The sequence below is a fragment of the Electrona antarctica genome (assembly GCF_951216825.1).
Source record: "Electrona antarctica genome assembly, contig: scaffold_543, whole genome shotgun sequence".
Lineage (NCBI taxonomy): Eukaryota > Metazoa > Chordata > Actinopteri > Myctophiformes > Myctophidae > Electrona > Electrona antarctica.
The window spans coordinates 1-19,072 of NW_027638497.1; the positions used below are offsets into that span (position 1 = coordinate 1).

At 47.9% G+C, this 19,072-nt stretch overlaps 1 pseudogene across 1 annotated transcript in view; it reads left to right on the plus strand.

Moving 5' to 3' along the window:
* Positions 1-1,619: 1,619 nt before the first annotated feature.
* LOC306918027 (bromodomain-containing protein 4-like) overlaps positions 1,620-19,072 on the plus strand; it is a 37,968-nt pseudogene continuing 20,515 nt past the window's right edge. The window contains exons 1-3 of the transcript XR_013792477.1: positions 1,620-2,365; positions 5,547-5,647; positions 8,345-8,480. The product of XR_013792477.1 is annotated as a bromodomain-containing protein 4-like (transcript). The remainder of the gene's footprint in view (positions 2,366-5,546; positions 5,648-8,344; positions 8,481-19,072) is intronic.

The window sequence follows — 19,072 nt, forward strand, 5'->3', positions numbered from 1 at the left end:
ACAGTACAGAAACATCTTAGGATAGATGTAGACCTATTTGACAGTGCAGAAACATCTTAGGATAGATGTAGACCTATTTGACAGTACAGAAACATCTTAGGATAGATGTAGACCTATTTGACAGTGTAGAAACATCTTAGGATAGATGTATACCTATTTGACAGTGCAGAAACATCTTAGGATAGATGTAGACCTATTTGACAGTACAGAAACATCTTAGGATAGATGTAGACCTATTTGACAGTACAGAAACATCTTAGGATAGATGTAGACCTATTTGACAGTGCAGAAACATCTTAGGATAGATGTAGACCTATTTGACAGTGCAGAAACATCTTAGGATAGATGTAGACCTATTTGACAGTACAGAAACATCTTAGGATAGATGTAGACCTATTTGACAGTACAGAAACATCTTAGGATAGATGTAGACCTATTTGACAGTACAGAAACATCTTAGGATAGATGTAGACCTATTTGACAGTGCAGAAACATCTTAGGATAGATGTAGACCTATTTGACAGTGCAGAAACATCTTAGGATAGATGTAGACCTATTTGACAGTGCAGAAACATCTTAGGATAGATGTAGACCTATTTGACAGTGCAGAAACATCTTAAGATAGATGTAGACCTATTTGACAGTACAGAAACATCTTAGGATAGATGTAGACCTATTTGACAGTGTAGAAACATCTTAGGATAGATGTAGACCTATTTGACAGTGTAGAATCATCTTAGGATAGATGTAGACCTATTTGACAGTGCAGAAACATATAGCCTTCCTTGATGTATTGATGAGCATCAACGACCATCAGCTGGTCAGTCACACAGCTCTCCTTGATGTATTAATGAGCATCAACGACCATCAGCTGGTCACAGTCACACAGCTCTCCTTGATGTATTGATGAGCATCAACGACCATCAGCTGGTCACAGTCACACAGCTCTCCTTGATGTATTGATGAGCATCAACGACCATCAGCTGGTCACAGTCACACAGCTCTCCTTGATGTATTAATGAGCATCAACGACCATCAGCTGGTCAGTCACACAGCTCTCCTCTACAGTCCTCTACTACTGAACTAGAAAACTATGTATTTAAATATATTCTGTTACCTACTGAGAAAACTATTTATTTAAATATATTCTGTTACCTACTGAGAAAACTATTTATTTAAATATATTCTGTTACCTACTGAAAAAACTATGTATTTAAATATATTCTGTTACCTACTGAGAAAACTATGTATTTAAATATATTCTGTTACCTCCCTGTCTTCCTCCATCATGGCGTCCTCCTCCCTGTCTTCCTCCATCATGGCGTCCTCCTCCCTGTCTTCCTCCATCATGGCGTCCTCCTCCCTGTCTTCCTCCATCATGGCGTCCTCCTCCCTGTCTTCCTCCATCATGGCGTCCTCCTCCCTGTCTTCCTCCATCATGGCGGCGTCCTCCTCCCTGTCTTCCTCCATCATGGCGTCCTCCTCCCTGTCTTCCTCCATCATGGCGTCCTCCTCCCCGTCTTCCTCCATCATGTCCTCCTCCTCCCTGTGTCCTCCATCATGGCGTCCTCCTCCCCGTCTTCCTCCATCATGTCCTCCTCCTCCCTGTGTCCTCCATCATGGCGTCCTCCTCAGCCCTGCACAACGCTCTCCCCCAGCAGCCGTCTCGCCCTAGCAACCGAGCGGCGCCGCTCCCCCCGAAACCCTCCTCCAATCAGCAGCAGCCTCCTCCTCCCCCGGCGGCCTCTCTCCCCCCGCCCCCCCCGCACGCCGCAGGCCTCCCTCCAGCCGCCGTCGCTCCCCCTCCCCCCCGTGCCGCGGCCCCGCGGCCCCTCCCCCGCCTCGGCGGTCGGCATCCTGGACGCCCTCTCGGCGCAGCCTCCTCAGGCCCTCCTCGAGGACGACGAGGAGCCCACCACGCCCGCTGCCGCCGGCGATTCGACGCCGCCGCCCCACTCGCTGCCTCTCAGCCAGGTCCAGATGTACCTGCAGTCGATGACGACGCGACCTCCTCCTCCCTCCTCCTCCTCCTCGCACAGCCTGCAGCCGCTGCCGGTCCACACAACGCACACCGCACGCAGCGTCTCTGTGCCTGCGCAGCCGGCCACCCCGCAGCTCAGCATGCAGTCGATGCACGCCACGCAGGCGGCCACGCCCGCGGCGCCTCCTCCCCCTCCCCCCCCTGCCCCGACGCAGAGGCACGCAGCGGCCGCCGGGCACACGCAGCCGTTCACGCACACGCACCCTTCTTCGACGACCACCACCACGTCGCAACAGCACCAGCCGAAGGGGCCGGCGGCCGCGCTGCATCACAAACTACAGCAGCAGCCCTCGCCGCGCGGCAAGACGGAAGCTTTCACCACGGGTAAGATGCATGCAATTAACACGGAGTCCGCCAGAAACCAGGAACACGAAGGTTTAAATTAGTACCCTAGCCAGCCCTGGTTTGTGGGCTTGTATTCTTTAATCCATTTTTTGATCCGATCGTATCGCTAGCTGATGTTTGCTAACCGCATCAACACAGAGTGGGACACTGTGGCCGCGGCCATTTTGAACATGCGCGCGCATCCACTTCCAGTCTAAGCCCACCATTCACAGCTCCGTATCTCAGAAAGGACATTGAGGGTCCGTTTCTGGTGAATACAAGGGTTTTCAACGGGCTGTAGCAGGCGGGCTGACACTCACTGGTCGCCTTTTTCCACCACCGACCGACACAACAACATCCGGGCATAACACCACACACAGCAGTTTGTCATTGTAACATTCGGTTACGGATATTTGGCTCTTCAAAGTAAGTGTTACTTGCGATAAAACCTTGGCAATACGCTAGCGAGGGATTAATTAATGCTGGCGCGAATTTAGTTAATTGATCCTTCGCTAAACCCCTCCCCAGAAGCGATTTGTCCAATGCTGGTGCCAATCTCCAAAGGGGTGCAACCCCCCTTTTGGTGTTTTAAAGCATTGTGTTATACTTTAGCTATTGAAAAAAATCACCCGCTCTGTCGGTTACAAATCACCCGTGCTGTCGGTTACAAATCACCCGTGCTGTCGGTTACAAATCACCCGTGCTGAGGGTTACAAATCACCCGTGTTGTCGGTTACAAATCACTCGTGCTGTTGGTTACAAATCACCCGTGCTGTCGGTTACAAATCACTCGTGCTGTCGGTTACAAATCACCCGTGCTGTTGGTTACAAATCACCCGTGCTGTCGGTTACAAATCACTCGTGCTGTCGGTTACAAATCACCCGTGTTGTCGGTTACAAATCACCCGTGCTGTCGGTTACAAATCACCCGTGTTGTCGGTTACAAATCACCCGTGCTGTCGGTTACAAATCACCCGTGCTGTCGGTTACAAATCACCCGTGCTGTCGGTTACAAATCACCCGTGCTGTCGGTTACAAATCACCCGTGCTGTCGGTTACAAATCACCCGTGCTGTCGGTTACAAATCACCCGTGCTGTTGGTTACAAATCACCCGTGCTGTCGGTTACAAATCACCCGTGCTGTCGGTTACAAATCACTCGTGCTGTCGGTTACAAATCACCCGTGCTGTCGGTTACAAATCACTCGTGCTGTCGGTTACAAATCACCCGTGCTGTCGGTTACAAATCACCCGTGCTGTCGGTTACAAATCACCCGTGCTGTCGGTTACAAATCACCCGTGCTGTCGGTTACAAATCACCTGTGCTGAGGGTTACAAATCACCCGTGCTGTTGGTTACAAATCACCCGTGCTGTCGGTTACAAATCACTCGTGCTGTCGGTTACAAATCACTCGTGCTGTCGGTTACAAATCACCCGTGCTGTCGGTTACAAATCACCCGTGCTGTCGGTTACAAATCACTCGTGCTGTCGGTTACAAATCACCCGTGCTGTCGGTTACAAATCACTCGTGCTGTCGGTTACAAATCACCCGTGCTGTCGGTTACAAATCACCCGTGCTGTCGGTTACAAATCACCCGTGCTGTCGGTTACAAATCACCCGTGCTGTCGGTTACAAATCACCCGTGCTGTCGGTTACAAATCACCCGTGCTGTCGGTTACAAATCACCCGTGCTGTCGGTTACAAATCACCCGTGCTGTCGGTTACAAATCACCCGTGCTGTTGGTTACAAATCACCCGTGCTGTTGGTTACAAATCACCCGTGCTGTCGGTTACAAATCACCCGTGCTGTCGGTTACAAATCACCCGTGCTGTTGGTTACAAATCACCCGTGCTGTTGGTTACAAATCACCTGTGCTGAGGGTTACAAATCACCCGTGCTGTCGGTTACAAATCACTCGTGCTGTCGGTTACAAATCACTCGTGCTGTCGGTTACAAATCACCCGTGCTGTTGGTTACAAATCACCCGTGCTGAGGGTTACAAATCACTCGTGCTGTCGGTTACAAATCACCCGTGCTGTCGGTTACAAATCACCCGTGCTGTCGGTTACAAATCACTCGTGCTGTCGGTTACAAATCACCCGTGCTGTCGGTTACAAATCACTCGTGCTGTCGGTTACAAATCACCCGTGCTGTCGGTTACAAATCACCCGTGCTGTCGGTTACAAATCACCCGTGCTGTTGGTTACAAATCACCCGTGCTGTCGGTTACAAATCACCCGTGCTGTCGGTTACAAATCACTCGTGCTGTCGGTTACAAATCACCCGTGCTGTCGGTTACAAATCACCCGTGCTGTCGGTTACAAATCACCCGTGCTGAGGGTTACAAATCACCCGTGCTGTCGGTTACAAATCACCCGTGCTGTCGGTTACAAATCACTCGTGCTGTCGGTTACAAATCACCCGTGCTGTCGGTTACAAATCACCCGTGCTGTCGGTTACAAATCACCCGTGCTGTCGGTTACAAATCACCCGTGCTGTCGGTTACAAATCACCCGTGCTGTCGGTTACAAATCACTCGTGCTGTCGGTTACAAATCACTCGTGCTGTCGGTTACAAATCACCCGTGCTGTCGGTTACAAATCACCCGTGCTGAGGGTTACAAATCACCCGTGCTGTCGGTTACAAATCACCCGTGCTGTCGGTTACAAATCACCCGTGCTGTCGGTTACAAATCACCCGTGCTGTCGGTTACAAATCACCCGTGCTGTCGGTTACAAATCACCCGTGGTGTCTGCGTGTGGTTAGGTTAGTGTTTGGGTCGGGTGTCGGACTCATGACTGTAGGACTCTTATCCAAATAGTTTAGCAACCGTTGCTCAGGGCGGTAAGCTCTCGTCACCTCACAGCTGTCAGGAGGTCAAGCTCTCGTCACCTCACAGCTGTCAGGAGGTCAAGCTCTCGTCACCTCACAGCTGTCAGGAGGTCAAGCTCTCGTCACCTCACAGCTGTCAGGAGGTCAAGCTCTCGTCACCTCACAGCTGTCAGTGTTATTTTGCATGGCTGCATGTGTTGTTGAACACACAGTGTAACGACCCGCCCAGGTGATGGCAATAGTACTAATTAGTAATCACCATAGTTCTTTACCGTGCATTACATGAAAACTCCTGAATTGATTGAGGTATACATTTATTTATTTTTGTTTTTGCTGTTGAAATAAAGGTCCTCTGAGAGAGAGTCCCTCGTCTCTGCTGATGCATTCTCCTCAGCTGCCTCACTTCCACCCAGGAGGACAGCAGTCTCCCTCACAGCCCAAGAAACCTGTGAGTTATTATCTCTGCATCGTCATGTTGTGACCAGATTTGACTGAGAGCCTGCTGCCATCGCGCAAACTCCAGCTTTTCACCAGAGGAGAAAAACGTTTTTGTCTTTGTTTTATCCAAAATGAGTTAATATCACAGGCAGACTCTTCACATACTAGAGCATGTCTGAAATACGTGTCAGAGCTGAAATCGACATGTAAATATGAAATAAATGCTTAAACATGTAGCTAGGTGTAATGTTAGAGACCACAGAAAACATGTAAATATGAAATAAATGCTTAAACATGTAGCTAGGTGTAATGTTAGAGTCCACAGAAGACATGTAAATATGAAATAAATGCTTAAACATGTAGCTAGGTGTAATGTTAGAGTCTACAGAAGACATGTAAATATGAAATAAATGCTTATACATGTAGCTAGGTGTAATGTTAGAGACCACAGAAGCCTGTTTTCTCAACTCGCTGTTTCTCTGCAAGACATTACTCTATAAGCCATATCTCCAAACCTGGTGGGTCAAACTGAACAACCAATATGTCAATTTGAAGCTATGATTCCCTGCTTTCATATGACATGAAAAAACGAAAATTCAAAAAAATCCAATGTCAGTCCCTCAGTCAAATGTAGTCACATATGTGCCAAGTAGGGCTGCAACGCTTCAGTTCAGTTCAAACCACTGCTCTTGCGTCTCGATCACTATGTGTCGGTCACACGTTTCCCGGATAGGAGGAGATACTGTCAAACTAAGGATAGGAGGAGATAGGAGGTGATAGGAGGAGATAGGAGGAGGATAGGATAGGATAGGAGGAGGATAGGATAGGAGGAGATACTGTCAAACTAAGGATAGGAGGAGATAGGAGGAGGATAGGATAGGAGGAGGATAGGATAGGAGGAGATACTGTCAAACTAAGGATAGGAGGAGATACTGTCAAACTAAGGATAGGAGGAGATAGGATAGGAGGAGATACTGTCAAACTAAGGATAGGAGGAGATAGGATAGGAGGAGATACTGTCAAACTAAGGATAGGAGGAGATAGGATAGGAGGAGATACTGTCAAACTAAGGATAGGAGGAGATAGGAGGTGATAGGAGGAGGATAGGATAGGAGGATAGGATAGGAGGAGATACTGTCAAACTAAGGATAGGAGGAGATAGGAGGTGATAGGAGGAGGATAGGGGGAGGATAGGATAGGAGGAGATACTGTCAAACTAAGGATAGGAGGAGATAGGAGGTGATAGGAGGAGGATAGGATAGGAGGAGATACTGTCAAACTAAGGATAGGAGGAGATAGGAGGTGATAGGAGGAGGATAGGATAGGAGGAGATACTGTCAAACTAAGGATAGGAGGTGATAGGAGGAGATAGGAGGAGGATAGGATAGGAGGAGGATAGGATAGGAGGAGATACTGTCAAACTAAGGATAGGAGGTGATAGGAGGAGGATAGGATAGGAGGAGGATAGGATAGGAGGAGATACTGTCAAACTAAAACTCTCCAAGTGTAGGAGTGATCCTGGTGTAGCCGATATCCCATATAATGAATTGCTGTCATGGTTAGGGTTAGGTAATAGGTGATAACCTGTCATGGCTGATAACCGATATTACTGATGTCGATATGATCTCATTCTGTATTGAAAAAAATCGAATAATTTTGTACATTCTGAGAAATACACCTTATATTTAATATTGTGAGCTTGTAGATCTGTTCGAGCTGTTCCTTTTGGGCTTGTTTATATGTAAAGCCAGGCCGATTGATTAGATCAATCGGACCCCAGCCAGACCGATTTATTAGATCGATCGGACCCCAGCCAGACCGATTGATTAGATCAATCGGACCCCAGCCAGACCGATTGATTAGATCGATCGGACCCCAGCCAGACCGATTGATTAGATCGATCGGACCCCAGCCAGACCGATTGATTAGATCGATCGGACCCCAGCCAGACCGATTGATTAGATCGATCGGACCCCAGCCAGACCGATTGATTAGATCGATCGGACCCCAGCCAGACCGATTGATTAGATCGATCGGACCCCAGCCAGACCGATTGATTAGATCGATCGGACCCCAGCCAGACCGATTGATTAGATCGATCGGACCCCAGCCAGACCGATTGATTAGATCGATCGGACCCCAGCCAGACCGATTGATTAGATCGATCGGACCCCAGCCAGACCGATTGATTAGATCGATCGGACCCCAGCCAGACCGATTGATTAGATCGATCGGACCCCAGCCAGACCGATTGATTAGATCGATCGGACCCCAGCCAGACCGATTGATTAGATCGATCGGACCCCAGCCAGACCGATTGATTAGATCAATCGGACCCCAGCCAGACCCATTGATTAGATCAATCTGACCCCAGCCAGACCCATTGATTAGATCAATCTGACCCCAGCCAGACCCATTGATTAGATCAATCGGACCCCAGCCAGGCCGATTGATCAAAAATAACTAGAATCAGCCGATACTGTGTTTGCCGATTTAATTTCCCATCAACCAATCTTTACCGTAGAAAAGCAGGACAGAAAGATGAAAGCCTGTGTGTGTGTGTGTGTGTGTGTGTGTGTGTGTGTGTGTGTGTGTGTGTGTGTGTGTGTGTGTGTGTGTGTGTGTGTGTGTGTGTGTGTGTGTGTGTGTGTGTGTGTGTGTGTGTGTGTGTGTGTGTGTGTGTGTGTGTGTGTGCGTGCGCGCTCAGGAGCAGAGATCCAGTCTGCTGATAGTCAAAGAGGAGAAGCGCTCCCATTCCCCTGTGCTTCCTCCCTCTACCTTCAACCCAGCCCAACGCCACCAGGACACACACCACAAGACCCAGGACAACAAGCATAGTCACAGTGAGTAGAGACTAGACACCACAAGACCCAGGACAACAAGCATAGTCACAGTGAGTAGAGACACCACAAGACCCAGGACAACAAGCATAGTCACAGTGAGTAGAGACACCACAAGACCCAGGACAACAAGCATAGTCACAGTGAGTAGAGACTAGAGACACCACAAGACCTGGACAACAAGCATAGTCACAGTGAGTAGAGACTAGACACCACAAGACCTGGACAACAAGCATAGTCACAGTGAGTAGAGACTAGAGACACCACAAGACCTGGACAACAAGCATAGTCACAGTGAGTAGAGACTAGAGACACCACAAGACCTGGACAACAAGCATAGTCACAGTGAGTAGAGACTAGACACCACAAGACCTGGACAACAAGCATAGTCACAGTGAGTAGATACTAGACACCACAAGACCTGGACAACAAGCATAGTCACAGTGAGTAGAGACTAGAGACACCACAAGACCTGGACAACAAGCATAGTCACAGTGAGTAGAGACTAGAGACACCACAAGACCTGGACAACAAGCATAGTCACAGTGAGTAGAGACTAGACACCACAAGACCTGGACAACAAGCATAGTCACAGTGAGTAGAGACTAGACACCACAAGACCCAGGACAACAAGCATAGTCACAGTGAGTAGAGACTAGACACCACAAGACCTGGACAACAAGCATAGTCACAGTGAGTAGAGACTAGAGACACCACAAGACCTGGACAACAAGCATAGTCACAGTGAGTAGAGACTAGACACCACAAGACCTGGACAACAAGCATAGTCACAGTGAGTAGAGACTAGACACCACAAGACCTGGGCAACAAGCATAGTCACAGTGAGTAGAGACTAGACACCACAAGACCTGGACAACAAGCATAGTCACAGTGAGTAGAGACTAGACACCACAAGACCTGGACAACAAGCATAGTCACAGTGAGTAGAGACTAGACACCACAAGACCTGGACAACAAGCATAGTCACAGTGAGTAGAGACTAGACACCACAAGACCTGGGCAACAAGCATAGTCACAGTGAGTAGAGACTAGACACCACAAGACCTGGACAACAAGCATAGTCACAGTGAGTAGAGACTAGACACCACAAGACCCAGGACAACAAGCATAGTCACAGTGAGTAGAGACTAGACACCACAAGACCTGGACAACAAGCATAGTCACAGTGAGTAGAGACTAGAGACACCACAAGACCTGGACAACAAGCATAGTCACAGTGAGTAGAGACTAGACACCACAAGACCTGGACAACAAGCATAGTCACAGTGAGTAGAGACTAGACACCACAAGACCCAGGACAACAAGCATAGTCACAGTGAGTAGAGACTAGACACCACAAGACCTGGACAACAAGCATAGTCACAGTGAGTAGAGACTAGAGACACCACAAGACCTGGACAACAAGCATAGTCACAGTGAGTAGAGACTAGACACCACAAGACCTGGACAACAAGCATAGTCACAGTGAGTAGAGACTAGAGACACCACAAGACCCAGGACAACAAGCATAGTCACAGTGAGTAGAGACTAGACACCACAAGACCCAGGACAACAAGCATAGTCACAGTGAGTAGAGACTAGAGACACCACAAGACCTGGACAACAAGCATAGTCACAGTGAGTAGAGACTAGAGACACCACAAGACCTGGACAACAAGCATAGTCACAGTGAGTAGAGACTAGACACCACAAGACCTGGACAACAAGCATAGTCACAGTGAGTAGAGACTAGACACCACAAGACCTGGACAACAAGCATAGTCACAGTGAGTAGAGACTAGAGACACCACAAGACCTGGGCAACAAGCATAGTCACAGTGAGTAGAGACTAGACACCACAAGACCTGGACAACAAGCATAGTCACAGTGAGTAGAGACTAGACACCACAAGACCTGGACAACAAGCATAGTCACAGTGAGTAGAGACTAGACACCACAAGACCTGGACAACAAGCATAGTCACAGTGAGTAGAGACTAGAGACACCACAAGACCTGGACAACAAGCATAGTCACAGTGAGTAGAGACTAGAGACACCACAAGACCTGGACAACAAGCATAGTCACAGTGAGTAGAGACTAGACACCACAAGACCTGGACAACAAGCATAGTCACAGTGAGTAGAGACTAGACACCACAAGACCTGGACAACAAGCATAGTCACAGTGAGTAGAGACTAGAGACACCACAAGACCTGGACAACAAGCATAGTCACAGTGAGTAGAGACTAGACACCACAAGACCTGGACAACAAGCATAGTCACAGTGAGTAGAGACTAGAGACACCACAAGACCCAGGACAACAAGCATAGTCACAGTGAGTAGAGACTAGACACCACAAGACCTGGACAACAAGCATAGTCACAGTGAGTAGAGACTAGACACCACAAGACCTGGACAACAAGCATAGTCACAGTGAGTAGAGACTAGAGACACCACAAGACCTGGACAACAAGCATAGTCACAGTGAGTAGAGACTAGACACCACAAGACCTGGACAACAAGCATAGTCACAGTGAGTAGAGACTAGACACCACAAGACCTGGACAACAAGCATAGTCACAGTGAGTAGAGACTAGAGACACCACAAGACCCAGGACAACAAGCATAGTCACAGTGAGTAGAGACTAGACACCACAAGACCTGGACAACAAGCATAGTCACAGTGAGTAGAGACTAGACACCACAAGACCTGGACAACAAGCATAGTCACAGTGAGTAGAGACTAGAGACACCACAAGACCTGGACAACAAGCATAGTCACAGTGAGTAGAGACTAGACACCACAAGACCCAGGACAACAAGCATAGTCACAGTGAGTAGAGACTAGAGACACCACAAGACCTGGACAACAAGCATAGTCACAGTGAGTAGAGACTAGACACCACAAGACCCAGGACAACAAGCATAGTCACAGTGAGTAGAGACTAGACACCACAAGACCCAGGACAACAAGCATAGTCACAGTGAGTAGAGACTAGAGACACCACAAGACCCAGGACAACAAGCATAGTCACAGTGAGTAGAGACTAGACACCACAAGACCCAGGACAACAAGCATAGTCACAGTGAGTAGAGACTAGACACCACAAGACCCAGGACAACAAGCATAGTCACAGTGAGTAGAGACTAGACACCACAAGACCTGGACAACAAGCATAGTCACAGTGAGTAGAGACTAGACACCACAAGACCTGGACAACAAGCATAGTCACAGTGAGTAGAGACTAGACACCACAAGACCTGGACAACAAGCATAGTCACAGTGAGTAGAGACTAGACACCACAAGACCTGGACAACAAGCATAGTCACAGTGAGTAGAGACTAGAGACACCACAAGACCTGGACAACAAGCATAGTCACAGTGAGTAGAGACTAGAGACACCACAAGACCCAGGACAACAAGCATAGTCACAGTGAGTAGAGACTAGACACCACAAGACCCAGGACAACAAGCATAGTCACAGTGAGTAGAGACTAGACACCACAAGACCTGGACAACAAGCATAGTCACAGTGAGTAGAGACTAGACACCACAAGACCTGGACAACAAGCATAGTCACAGTGAGTAGAGACTAGACACCACAAGACCTGGACAACAAGCATAGTCACAGTGAGTAGAGACTAGAGACACCACAAGACCTGGACAACAAGCATAGTCACAGTGAGTAGAGACTAGACACCACAAGACCCAGGACAACAAGCATAGTCACAGTGAGTAGAGACTAGACACCACAAGACCTGGACAACAAGCATAGTCACAGTGAGTAGAGACTAGAGACACCACAAGACCCAGGACAACAAGCATAGTCACAGTGAGTAGAGACTAGACACCACAAGACCCAGGACAACAAGCATAGTCACAGTGAGTAGAGACTAGACACCACAAGACCTGGACAACAAGCATAGTCACAGTGAGTAGAGACTAGACACCACAAGACCCAGGACAACAAGCATAGTCACAGTGAGTAGAGACTAGACACCACAAGACCTGGACAACAAGCATAGTCACAGTGAGTAGAGACTAGACACCACAAGACCTGGACAACAAGCATAGTCACAGTGAGTAGAGACTAGACACCACAAGACCCAGGACAACAAGCATAGTCACAGTGAGTAGAGACTAGACACCACAAGACCTGGACAACAAGCATAGTCACAGTGAGTAGAGACTAGAGACACCACAAGACCCAGGACAACAAGCATAGTCACAGTGAGTAGAGACTAGACACCACAAGACCTGGACAACAAGCATAGTCACAGTGAGTAGAGACTAGACACCACAAGACCTGGACAACAAGCATAGTCACAGTGAGTAGAGACTAGAGACACCACAAGACCTGGACAACAAGCATAGTCACAGTGAGTAGAGACTAGACACCACAAGACCTGGACAACAAGCATAGTCACAGTGAGTAGAGACTAGAGACACCACAAGACCTGGACAACAAGCATAGTCACAGTGAGTAGAGACTAGAGACACCACAAGACCTGGACAACAAGCATAGTCACAGTGAGTAGAGACTAGACACCACAAGACCTGGACAACAAGCATAGTCACAGTGAGTAGAGACTAGAGACACCACAAGACCTGGACAACAAGCATAGTCACAGTGAGTAGAGACTAGAGACACCACAAGACCCAGGACAACAAGCATAGTCACAGTGAGTAGAGACTAGACACCACAAGACCTGGACAACAAGCATAGTCACAGTGAGTAGAGACTAGACACCACAAGACCCAGGACAACAAGCATAGTCACAGTGAGTAGAGACTAGAGACACCACAAGACCCAGGACAACAAGCATAGTCACAGTGAGTAGAGACTAGACACCACAAGACCTGGACAACAAGCATAGTCACAGTGAGTAGAGACTAGAGACACCACAAGACCTGGACAACAAGCATAGTCACAGTGAGTAGAGACTAGACACCACAAGACCTGGACAACAAGCATAGTCACAGTGAGTAGAGACTAGACACCACAAGACCTGGACAACAAGCATAGTCACAGTGAGTAGAGACTAGACACCACAAGACCTGGACAACAAGCATAGTCACAGTGAGTAGAGACTAGACACCACAAGACCCAGGACAACAAGCATAGTCACAGTGAGTAGAGACTAGACACCACAAGACCTGGACAACAAGCATAGTCACAGTGAGTAGAGACTAGAGACACCACAAGACCTGGACAACAAGCATAGTCACAGTGAGTAGAGACTAGAGACACCACAAGACCTGGACAACAAGCATAGTCACAGTGAGTAGAGACTAGAGACACCACAAGACCTGGACAACAAGCATAGTCACAGTGAGTAGAGACTAGACACCACAAGACCTGGACAACAAGCATAGTCACAGTGAGTAGAGACTAGAGACACCACAAGACCTGGACAACAAGCATAGTCACAGTGAGTAGAGACTAGACACCACAAGACCTGGACAACAAGCATAGTCACAGTGAGTAGAGACTAGAAACACCACAAGACCTGGACAACAAGCATAGTCACAGTGAGTAGAGACTAGACACCACAAGACCTGGACAACAAGCATAGTCACAGTGAGTAGAGACTAGACACCACAAGACCTGGACAACAAGCATAGTCACAGTGAGTAGAGACTAGACACCACAAGACCTGGACAACAAGCATAGTCACAGTGAGTAGAGACTAGAGACACCACAAGACCTGGACAACAAGCATAGTCACAGTGAGTAGAGACTAGACACCACAAGACCTGGACAACAAGCATAGTCACAGTGAGTAGAGACTAGAGACACCACAAGACCTGGACAACAAGCATAGTCACAGTGAGTAGATACTAGACACCACAAGACCTGGACAACAAGCATAGTCACAGTGAGTAGAGACTAGAGACACCACAAGACCTGGACAACAAGCATAGTCACAGTGAGTAGAGACTAGAGACACCACAAGACCTGGACAACAAGCATAGTCACAGTGAGTAGAGACTAGAGACACCACAAGACCTGGACAACAAGCATAGTCACAGTGAGTAGAGACTAGAGACACCACAAGACCTGGACAACAAGCATAGTCACAGTGAGTAGAGACTAGACACCACAAGACCTGGACAACAAGCATAGTCACAGTGAGTAGAGACTAGACACCACAAGACCTGGACAACAAGCATAGTCACAGTGAGTAGATACTAGAGACACCACAAGACCCAGGACAACAAGCATAGTCACAGTGAGTAGAGACTAGACACCACAAGACCTGGACAACAAGCATAGTCACAGTGAGTAGATACTAGACACCACAAGACCTGGACAACAAGCATAGTCACAGTGAGTAGAGACTAGAGACACCACAAGACCTGGACAACAAGCATAGTCACAGTGAGTAGAGACTAGACACCACAAGACCCAGGACAACAAGCATAGTCACAGTGAGTAGAGACTAGAGACACCACAAGACCTGGACAACAAGCATAGTCACAGTGAGTAGAGACTAGAGACACCACAAGACCTGGACAACAAGCATAGTCACAGTGAGTAGAGACTAGACACCACAAGACCTGGACAACAAGCATAGTCACAGTGAGTAGAGACTAGAGACCACAAGACCTGGACAACAAGCATAGTCACAGTGAGTAGAGACTAGAGACCACAAGACCTGGACAACAAGCATAGTCACAGTGAGTAGAGACTAGAGACACCACAAGACCTGGACAACAAGCATAGTCACAGTGAGTAGAGACTAGACACCACAAGACCCAGGACAACAAGCATAGTCACAGTGAGTAGAGACTAGAGACACCACAAGACCTGGACAACAAGCATAGTCACAGTGAGTAGAGACTAGACACCACAAGACCTGGACAACAAGCATAGTCACAGTGAGTAGAGACTAGAGACACCACAAGACCTGGACAACAAGCATAGTCACAGTGAGTAGAGACTAGAGACACCACAAGACCCAGGACAACAAGCATAGTCACAGTGAGTAGAGACTAGAGACACCACAAGACCCAGGACAACAAGCATAGTCACAGTGAGTAGAGACTAGACACCACAAGACCTGGACAACAAGCATAGTCACAGTGAGTAGAGACTAGAGACACCACAAGACCTGGACAACAAGCATAGTCACAGTGAGTAGAGACTAGACACCACAAGACCTGGACAACAAGCATAGTCACAGTGAGTAGAGACTAGACACCACAAGACCTGGACAACAAGCATAGTCACAGTGAGTAGAGACTAGAGACACCACAAGACCTGGACAACAAGCATAGTCACAGTGAGTAGAGACTAGACACCACAAGACCCAGGACAACAAGCATAGTCACAGTGAGTAGAGTCTAGAGACACCACAAGACCCAGGACAACAAGCATAGTCACAGTGAGTAGAGACTAGACACCACAAGACCTGGACAACAAGCATAGTCACAGTGAGTAGAGACTAGAGACACCACAAGACCTGGACAACAAGCATAGTCACAGTGAGTAGAGACTAGAGACACCACAAGACCTGGACAACAAGCATAGTCACAGTGAGTAGAGACTAGACACCACAAGACCCAGGACAACAAGCATAGTCACAGTGAGTAGAGACTAGAGACACCACAAGACCTGGACAACAAGCATAGTCACAGTGAGTAGAGACTAGATACACCACAAGACCTGGACAACAAGCATAGTCACAGTGAGTAGAGACTAGACACCACAAGACCTGGACAACAAGCATAGTCACAGTGAGTAGAGACTAGAGACACCACAAGACCTGGACAACAAGCATAGTCACAGTGAGTAGAGACTAGACACCACAAGACCTGGACAACAAGCATAGTCACAGTGAGTAGAGACTAGACACCACAAGACCTGGACAACAAGCATAGTCACAGTGAGTAGAGACTAGAGACACCACAAGACCTGGACAACAAGCATAGTCACAGTGAGTAGAGACTAGACACCACAAGACCCAGGACAACAAGCATAGTCACAGTGAGTAGAGTCTAGAGACACCACAAGACCCAGGACAACAAGCATAGTCACAGTGAGTAGAGACTAGACACCACAAGACCTGGACAACAAGCATAGTCACAGTGAGTAGAGACTAGAGACACCACAAGACCTGGACAACAAGCATAGTCACAGTGAGTAGAGACTAGAGACACCACAAGACCTGGACAACAAGCATAGTCACAGTGAGTAGAGACTAGACACCACAAGACCCAGGACAACAAGCATAGTCACAGTGAGTAGAGACTAGAGACACCACAAGACCTGGACAACAAGCATAGTCACAGTGAGTAGAGACTAGATACACCACAAGACCTGGACAACAAGCATAGTCACAGTGAGTAGAGACTAGAGACACCACAAGACCTGGGCAACAAGCATAGTCACAGTGAGTAGAGACTAGACACCACAAGACCTGGACAACAAGCATAGTCACAGTGAGTAGAGACTAGACACCACAAGACCTGGACAACAAGCATAGTCACAGTGAGTAGAGACTAGAGACACCACAAGACCTGGACAACAAGCATAGTCACAGTGAGTAGAGACTAGAGACACCACAAGACCCAGGACAACAAGCATAGTCACAGTGAGTAGAGACTAGAGACACCACAAGACCCAGGACAACAAGCATAGTCACAGTGAGTAGAGACTAGACACCACAAGACCTGGACAACAAGCATAGTCACAGTGAGTAGAGACTAGACACCACAAGACCTGGACAACAAGCATAGTCACAGTGAGTAGATACTAGACACCACAAGACCTGGACAACAAGCATAGTCACAGTGAGTAGAGACTAGACACCACAAGACCTGGACAACAAGCATAGTCACAGTGAGTAGATACTAGAGACACCACAAGACCTGGACAACAAGCATAGTCACAGTGAGTAGAGACTAGACACCACAAGACCTGGACAACAAGCATAGTCACAGTGAGTAGAGACTAGACACCACAAGACCTGGACAACAAGCATAGTCACAGTGAGTAGAGACTAGACACCACAAGACCTGGACAACAAGCATAGTCACAGTGAGTAGAGACTAGACACCACAAGACCTGGACAACAAGCATAGTCACAGTGAGTAGAGACTAGACACCACAAGACCTGGACAACAAGCATAGTCACAGTGAGTAGAGACTAGAGACACCACAAGACCTGGACAACAAGCATAGTCACAGTGAGTAGAGACTAGACACCACAAGACCTGGACAACAAGCATAGTCACAGTGAGTAGAGACTAGAGACACCACAAGACCTGGACAACAAGCATAGTCACAGTGAGTAGAGACTAGACACCACAAGACCTGGACAACAAGCATAGTCACAGTGAGTAGAGACTAGACACCACAAGACCTGGACAACAAGCATAGTCACAGTGAGTAGAGACTAGACACCACAAGACCTGGACAACAAGCATAGTCACAGTGAGTAGAGACTAGACACCACAAGACCTGGACAACAAGCATAGTCACAGTGAGTAGAGACTAGAGACACCACAAGACCTGGACAACAAGCATAGTCACAGTGAGTAGAGACTAGACACCACAAGACCTGGACAACAAGCATAGTCACAGTGAGTAGAGACTAGAGACACCACAAGACCTGGACAACAAGCATAGTCACAGTGAGTAGAGACTAGACACCACAAGACCTGGACAACAAGCATAGTCACAGTGAGTAGAGACTAGACACCACAAGACCTGGACAACAAGCATAGTCACAGTGAGTAGAGACTAGAGACACCACAAGACCTGGACAACAAGCATAGTCACAGTGAGTAGAGACTAGACACCACAAGACCTGGACAACAAGCATAGTCACAGTGAGTAGAGACTAGACACCACAAGACCTGGACAACAAGCATAGTCACAGTGAGTAGAGACTAGAGACACCACAAGACCTGGACAACAAGCATAGTCACAGTGAGTAGAGACTAGACACCACAAGACCCAGGACAACAAGCATAGTCACAGTGAGTAGAGTCTAGAGACACCACAAGACCCAGGACAACAAGCATAGTCACAGTGAGTAGAGACTAGACACCACAAGACCTGGACAACAAGCATAGTCACAGTGAGTAGAGACTAGAGACACCACAAGACCTGGACAACAAGCATAGTCACAGTGAGTAGAGACTAGAGACACCACAAGACCCAGGACAACAAGCATAGTCACAGTGAGTAGAGACTAGACACCACAAGACCCAGGACAACAAGCATAGTCACAGTGAGTAGAGACTAGACACCACAAGACCTGGACAACAAGCATAGTCACAGTGAGTAGAGACTAGAGACACCACAAGACCTGGACAACAAGCATAGTCACAGTGAGTAGAGACTAGACACCACAAGACCCAGGACAACAAGCATAGTCACAGTGAGTAGAGACTAGAGACACCACAAGACCTGGACAACAAGCATAGTCACAGTGAGTAGAGACTAGATACACCACAAGACCTGGACAACAAGCATAGTCACAGTGAGTAGAGACTAGAGACACCACAAGACCTGGGCAACAAGCATAGTCACAGTGAGTAGAGACTAGACACCACAAGACCTGGACAACAAGCATAGTCA